The sequence below is a fragment of the Pseudorca crassidens genome, chromosome 2 (genome assembly GCF_039906515.1).
Source record: "Pseudorca crassidens isolate mPseCra1 chromosome 2, mPseCra1.hap1, whole genome shotgun sequence".
NCBI lineage: Eukaryota > Metazoa > Chordata > Mammalia > Artiodactyla > Delphinidae > Pseudorca > Pseudorca crassidens.
The window spans coordinates 152,661,657-152,669,985 of record NC_090297.1 but is presented as its reverse complement, the minus strand read 5'-3'; the positions used below and the strand labels follow the sequence as shown (position 1 = coordinate 152,669,985).

Sequence of the window (8,329 nt, the reverse complement as noted above, 5' to 3'; positions counted from 1 at the left end):
TCAGAATCATGCCTGCAAAGCTTCTATTTTGGAATCATCTGAAAAAAACATACATAATAAGTATAAACTTAAGGAAAATGAAAGGAGAAATTTAAAATATGCATAAAGAGCAAGGGAATATATTATCAAGCAGATTTGAAGAATGCAATAAAATTCCTAAAAATGAATTAAGTAAAACAATTGAAATAAAAATTTCAGTGGACAAACATTTTGAAAAATAGCTTGGAATTATCTAGTAAAATTAAAGGTATACATAACCTGTGACCCAAAAATTCCACTCCTAATACATAGCCTTAAGAAATTTATGCACATGTGTTTCAATATACATACACAATGATGTTCATAGCAGCATTGTTGAAAATAGTCTCCACAAAAAGGGGAAAGAACTAATCCAAATATTCTTCAAAAATAGAATAAAAAATTGTAATATTCTCATGAACTATACTACTTCCCAGCAGGGAAAATTAGTGAACCACGGGTACAAACGTGGATTAATTTTTAAATATTATGTTGAATAAAAGATGCAAGACCCATAATACAGAGTGTTACATTAAAACAAACAAAAATTGATATATAGCTGGTAAACTATAAAGAAAAGCAAAGAAATGATTACACTAAAGTCACAGTGATGATTATCTCTGGTGGAAGCAGTGGTGGTTGGGGATCAGAAACAGAGACACAAGGGACTTCTGGACTACTGATAATGTTCCATTTATAGGGTGATTATTTGGTATTTGTTTCATAATTAATTGTTAAGCTATACATTTATATTTTTGCACTTTTCTGAATTGTGTTACATATTCTCAATGTAAAAAAAAAGTTTAAAAAATGAAGTGGACAGGTTTAACAGCAGCTTAGAAAAAGCTGAAGTGAGAATTACTGTATTGGAAGACAGATCTAAAGAAATTGTCCAGAATGCAGTTCAGAGAGACAAAGAGATAAAAAGTAGGCAAGAAAGATTGCATTGGAATTCTAAAAGACATGAGACAAAAAAGGAGCAGTATTTGAAGGGGTTGATGGCTAAAAATTTCTCAGAACTGAAGAATAGATAACTGACAAAATTGGGAAGCCCAAGTAATCACAAGCAGTTTAAATAAAAAGTAATCCACACCTATAACACATCATAGTGAAACTTTCAGAATGTCTAAAATTTTTTTAAGAAGTCCACATATGGGAATGCTCATAGCTCTTGGTACGTGGCCCAGCTTCTGTCAAAATGTCTACTGCTTATGAAATTTTGTACAAGCCTAACCTGAAGGGTGATTACGTTACACCCTCAAGTACATACAGGTCAGTCAAAGCGTACAACTCTGATGCTGAGTAGAATGCTTTGAACATTGAAAGAGCCATCAGGACCAAAGGTATAGATGAAGTTACCATCATCAACATCTTGACCAAATGCAGCAATGAACAGAGACAGGATATTGCCTACCAGAGAAAGACCAAAAAGGAACTTGCATCAACACTGAAGTCAGCCTTGTCCAGCCACCTGAAGATGGTGATTTGAGGCCCATTGAAAACACATGCTCAGTATTATGCTTCTGAACTGAAAGCCTCCATGTAGGGGCTGGGGTTTGATAAGGACTGCCTCATTGAGACCATTTGCTCAAGGACCAACCAGGGGCTACAGGAAATTAACAGTCTACAAGGAAGTGTATAAGATTGATCTGGAGAAGGACATTGTTTCTGACATATCTGGTGACTTCTGCAAGCGGACGGTTGCCCCTGCAAAGGGTAGAAGAGGAGAGGATGGCTCTGTCATTGATTTTGTATTGATTGACCAAGATGCCTTGGATCTCTATTGTACTAAAGAGAAGAGGGGAGGAACTGAGGTTCTCAAATGGATCAGCATCATGATCAAGTGTCACCTCCAGAAAGTATTTGAAAGGTACAAGAATTATGGACCTTATAACATGTTAAAGAGCATCAAGAAAGAGGTCAAAGGAGACCAGGAAAATGCTTTCCTGAACCTGGCCTAGTGTATTCATAATAAGCCCCTGCATTTTGCTCCATGAAAGGCAAGGGGACTCATTATAAGGTGTTGATTAGAATCATGGTCTCCAAATTGCTGTACTACTACATCCAGCAAGACACCAAGAGTGACTACCAGAAAGTGCTCTGTACCTGTGTGGTGGGGATGACTGAAGCCTGAGACTGTCTGAATGTCCAGAAGTAGTGCTTCTATGCTTCTAGCTAACAGTTCTAGAAAATCAGCTTGCTACTAACAGCCCCCTTGTGCCCATTCCCTGCGAGGATGATGTTAGTATTGCTCCCCTTGGCCCCAACCTTATTTTAGTTGCCTAAGCATTGCCTGCCTTTCCTGTCTAGTCTCTCTTTCAGCCAAAGAAATGAATATTCCAAGGAGTTGGAAGTGCAATCTATGATGTGAAACACTTTGCCTGTTGTGTACCTTGTCATAAATAGATGATAAACTAAATTTTTATTTTAAAAATTAAGAGAAAAGATATTAAAAGCAGTCAGAGAGAAAAGATATATAACCTTCAAGTAAATGACAATTACATTAACTCCTTTTTTCATCAATAGTGAAAGCTAGAGAACAGTACAACAATATTCCTAATGTGCTAAAGAAAAAATAAGTCTATTCCTAGAATTATTAAACTTAGTGAAAATAACATCCATGAAAGAAAGAGATCTAAAAACATTAAATAACTCATGGAGTAAAGAGTAATTGAAATTAAAAATATTTAGAAAGGCTTAGAGACAAAACACTACATGTCAAACTTGTGAAATACAATTAAAGTGGTACTTTAGAGAAAAATTATAATCTTAAATGCTTATATTAGAAAATAAAACAGAAGGGAGATCAATATGGTGGAGGAGTAGGTCGTGGAGCTCACCTCCTCCCACAAATACATCAAAAATACATCTCTGTGTGGAACAATTCTCATAGAATATCTACTGAACACAGGCAGAAGACCTCAGACTTCTGAAAGGGCAAGAAAAGCTCCATGTAACCAGGTATGACAAAAGAATAAAGAAAAAGAGAGAGAGAGAAAGGAATCAGAATAGGACCTGTGCCCCTGGGAAGGAGCCATGGAAGAAGAAATGTTACCACACCCTGGAAAGTCCCCTCACTGGCGGGGAGACAAGCCAGGATAGAGGGGGAACTTTGGAGCCTTGGAGGAGAGCATGACAACCAGTCTGTGGAAGGCAAAACAGAGAGAGACCTTCACAGATGGTCGATACCACCACTGTGCACTCCCCAGCCTGAGATGCTTGTCCCCGGTGTGGTCGGGGGCTGGGTGCTAAAGCGTGGGCTTCAGAGGTCAACTTGGGGAGAGAACTGGGATTGGCTGAGTGGAGACAGCCTGAAGGGGCTGGAGCAGGGTGTGGCTGCAACTGAGGGTATATGCAGAAGAAGCCTGAGCCAGCCAGAGTGGCAAGGCACCATTGTTGGGGGGTGCTCAAGGAGAGGGGTGGGACCACATAGGAAATTCTTTCCCCATTCAGGTTGTCAGGTAACAGGACGGCCTATACAAGCTCTGGGGGTGGGCATGAGCCCCCTCTGCCATCATGGGCTTCGGAGGTGGGTGTGGGTCCCTGCCACTTCCGAGAGAATCGAGAGTGAGTGCCAATCACTGTCCCCACCCTGTCATGGGCCCAGGGAGTGTGCTCAGACTGCTGCCACTGCTGAGAGACCCATGAGCAAGAGTTGATTGCTGCCCCTGCTGTTGCAGCCCCTGGGAGTATGCATGAGCCACCACATCTGCACACCCCCTATTAAGGGGCTAACAGCCAGGACATGCTGAGGAAGGAGGTGGAAGGCATCCAAACTAAAAGCAGCTCTCATGCCAAAAATATTAAACCCACACAAGTTACACAGGGATGCTCCCACATATATCTAGCCTTCCAAGACTACAGTAGATAACTGTTTATAAAGAATAATAAAGGCCATATATGACAAACCCACAGCCAACATCATTCTCAATGGTGAAAAGCTGAAAGCATTTCCTCTAAAATCAGGAACAAGACAAGGGTGCCCACTCTCACCATTATTATTCAACATAGTTTTGGAAGTCCTAACCATGGCAATCAGAGAAGAAAAGAAATAAAAGGAATCCAAATTGGCAGTGAAGAAGTAAAACTGTCACTGTTTGCAGATGACATGATACTATACATAGAAAATCCTAAAGATTCCACCAGACAACTACTAGAGCTAATCAACAAATTTAATAAAGTCACAGGATACGCTGTTAATACAGAGAAATCTCTTTCATTCCTATACATTAATAACAAAAGATCAGAAGGAGAAATTAAGGAAACAATCCCATTTACCATTGCAACAAAAAGGAATAAAATACCTAGGAACAAACCTACATAAGGAGGCAAAGGCCTGTATGAGAAAACTATAAGATACTGATGAAAGAAATCAAAGACTACACCAACAGGTGGAGAGATATACCATGTTCCTGGATTGGAAGAATTAATACTGTGAAAATGACTACACTATCCAAAGCAATCTACCGATTCAATGCTATCACTATAAAATTACCAACGGCATTTTTCACAGAACTAGAACAAAAAATTTTACAATTTTTATGGAAACACAAAAGACCCTGAATAGCCAAAGCAATCTTGAGAAATAAAAACAGAGCCAGTGGAAGCAGGCTCCCTGACTTCAGACTCTACTACAAAGCTACAGTAATCAAGACAGTATGGTACTGGCACAAAAACAGAAATATAGATCAATGGAACAGGATAGAAAGTTCAGAGATAAACCCATGTACCTATGGCCACCTAATCTATGACAAAGGAAGCCTGAATATACAATTGAGCAAAGAGAGCCTCTTCAATAAGTGGTGCTGGGAAAACTGGACAGCTACATGTAAAAGAATGAAATTAGAACACTCCCTAACACCATGCACAAAAATAAACTCAAAATAGGTTAAAGACCTAAATGTAAGGCCAGACACTATAAAACTCTTAGAGGAAAACATAAGCAGAACACTCTTTGACATAAATCTGATGTTTTTTTAGCAAGATCTTTTTTGACCCCCCCCCCCAGAGTAATGAGAATAAAAACAAAAATAAACAAATGCGACCTAATTAAACTAAAAGCTTTTGCACAGCAAACGAAACCATAAACAAGACAAAAAGACAGCCCTCAGAATGGCAGAAAATATGAAGCAATTGACAAAGGATTAATCTCCAAAATATACAAGCAGCTCATGCAGCTCAATAGCAAAAAAACAAGCAAGCCAATCAAAAAAATGGGCAGAAGACCTAAATAGACACTTCTGCAAAGAAGACATACAGTTGGCAAAAAAACATATGTAATGATATTCAACATCGCTAATTATTAGAGAAATGCAAATCAAAACTACAATGAGGTATCACCTCACACTGGTCCGAATGGCCATCATCAAACCTTCTACAAACAATAAGTGCTGGAGAGGGTGTGGAGAAAAGGGAACCCTCTTGCACTGTTGGTGGGAATGTAAATTGATACAGCTATTATGGAGAACAGTATGCAGCCACTATGGAGAACAGTATGTAGCCACTATGGAGAATAGTATATAGGTTCCTTAAAAAACTAGAACTACCATGTGATCCAGCAATCCCACTACTGGAATTTCCCACCCAGGGAAAACCATAATTCAAAAAGACACATGCACCCCAATGTTCATTGCAGCACTCTTTACAATAGCCAAGACATGGAAACAATCTAAATGTCCATCAACAGACGAATGGATAAAGAAGATGTGGTACATATATACAATGGAATATTACTGAGTCATAAAAAGGAATGAAATTGGGTCATTTGTAGAGATGTGGATGGACCTAGAGACTGTCATACAGAGTGAAGTAAGTCAGAAAGAGAAAAAGAAGTATATTCGCACGTATATGTGGAATCTGAAAAAATTGGTATAGACAATCTTATTTACAAAGCAGAAATACAGACACAGATATAGAGAACAAACATATGGATGCCAAGGGGGGAAGGGGAGTGGGTGGGATGAACTGGGAGATTGAGATTGACATATATGCACTATTGATACTATGTATAAAATAGGTAACTAATGAGAACCTACTGTATAGCACAGGAAACTCTACTCAGTCGTCTGTGGTGACCTAAATGGGAAGGAAATCCAAAGAAGAGGGGATACATGTATACGTGTAGCTGATTCACTTTGCTGTACAGTAGAAATTAACACAATATTGTAAAGCAACTATACTACAATAAAAAAAATTTTTAAAAACAACGTATGATGCTATACCTCAGAACATGAAGTCCATAACTTAAAAATTAATAACAATAGTGAAGTAGGATGAACAAATTTATGGATTTTTAACAACACAAAAGCAGTATAAAAGCAGTTAGATTAACATAATTTATACAAAAGTGCACTCTTATAGGCCTATGCTAGATGTGGGTTGATTTGAGAGCATTGATGAAGTCCATGAGGACAGGAATTTAAACAAATGGAGTTGTGGAGGGTGCTGCATCAGGGCACCTCTCAACACAGTCTCCAGATTTACTTACTAGTGATGTTTCTCAGCACTGCCCTCAGTGGTTTCATGAGAAAAAGAAAATGGACCCAAGTGTTGCCCAGAGCTAGACCACAGAGTAGGATATTTTAGACTCTGGGATTTATCCAGTGCTTTCTAAAATTCTAGGAAAATTGAGTCTTCTTGGTGAGCATAATTCACTTTCACTATAATCAGTTCCTTGGAAATGAAGCCCCACTGATAGGACTGATGCTTGGTGATTAGACACATCTTCAAGTTTGCACAGAGTGGTTAAGAGCACAGAAGTCAGACTGCCAGGGTAGAGTCCAGGCTCCCCCACTTAAAAGTCTTTCTTCTTAACCTCACTGTTAATATCTGTGAAATGAGAATAATGCTAGAAACTACCTCTTAGGTTTGTTGTGAGGCTGGAATGAATGAGTACATGTAAAACACCTAGGCTAGTCCCTGGAGCATATAAGCACTCAATACATGTAAATTTCAAAAAGGTAAAAAAATATAAAACTTAAAGCAAGGTTCATACTTACCCAAATCTGAGAATTTCTCTTAAAAAGTGACTTTATGTCCATCAAACAGCACCGCATTTCTTCACTGTTGGTGATTTCATTGCACTTAATGTAGTGAAGCAATAAGAAATGAAAGCAGGTTCTAGTTGTCAGTCACTTAGTCCACATGTCCGGCTTAAGCTCAACGTGAGCACTTCCTCCATCCAATGCATCAGCAGTGTTTCACTTTCAAGATTAGAGTGTTTACAAGTCTTGTCACATCTGGAAGACATGAGCTGCCTGAGGTCTGATGAGTTGGGTCCCTCAAAGCCTTTTAATTCCCTGTGGTGGAGAAGCAGTTCAGTAAATCTTTCAACAAGTTTTCCATGACTTTACTACCCAACAGCATCGACATAAACAAGGTCTCCATACTCTGCTTCATCTTTTTCTAAAATTTCAGTAAAGCGACAATAGTAAAAGCACAAGAACAAAGAAAATTCACAACTTTGTTGACTTCCTCCATGGTATCATGCAATGAGGTGGGTTTCAAAGTTCACAGTACATATTCTTCAAACAAATGATGCAATGCAGATGCCTTTTGATGGGAATAAACTGCTGAGATCCCTCTGCCGCAGCTATCCTTTTCTTTGTGGGAGCCCAATCCACCAACAGTGAGCTCAGTTTTTGCATATTTATATCCGTACTCTCTTTAACAACCTCTTCTTGGGAGGCTGAGGTTCTGTCAAAAGTCTCTGGTGGACTGCCTTTCAGGGCCAGTGGGCCACACATCCCTCAACGGTTTTATGGAGAGAGGCAGCATGGTAAGTATGAATCTTGCTTTAAGTTTCTGCACTTTTTACTAGTTTTCTTTACTTAACATTTATTGAGCACTTACTACGTGCCAGGAACTATACTAGGTGTTTTCCATGCAATTCTTCCAACTGGGAAGGCAACAACAGGTTCCCTAAACCACAATTGGCCTTTCTCAATGGGGTGGTGGCAAAGGAAGAGTTGAGAGAACCAAATCAAAATGACCATGTGCCTCCAGACACACACTTACCCTGTGCTCCTCACCTTAGCCAGTGGTTCAACTCTCCACTCAACATCTAAGGTGGAAACCTGGAAGTCATCCTAGACCCCTCCTCCCTCCCTTCCCATATCCCATTTATTCCTGATCTCTCAAGGCCTCTCCCTCACTGGCTTATCTCTATCATAGCACTTTTCACACTGATCTGTAAGCAGCTGTCTCTCTGTCTATCTTCCCCTCTTAAGACAGACACTGTCTTTGATCACTGACTACCCAATGCCATAGGAGGTGCTCAAAAGTTGTTCACTAAATGAGTTAATGAATAAAG

At 39.4% G+C, this 8,329-nt stretch overlaps 1 pseudogene; it reads left to right on the top strand.

Moving 5' to 3' along the window:
• The first annotated feature begins 592 nt into the window (after positions 1-592).
• On the top strand, positions 593-2,145 carry LOC137212069 (annexin A2-like; annotated as a pseudogene).
• The last annotated feature ends 6,184 nt before the right edge of the window (positions 2,146-8,329 follow it).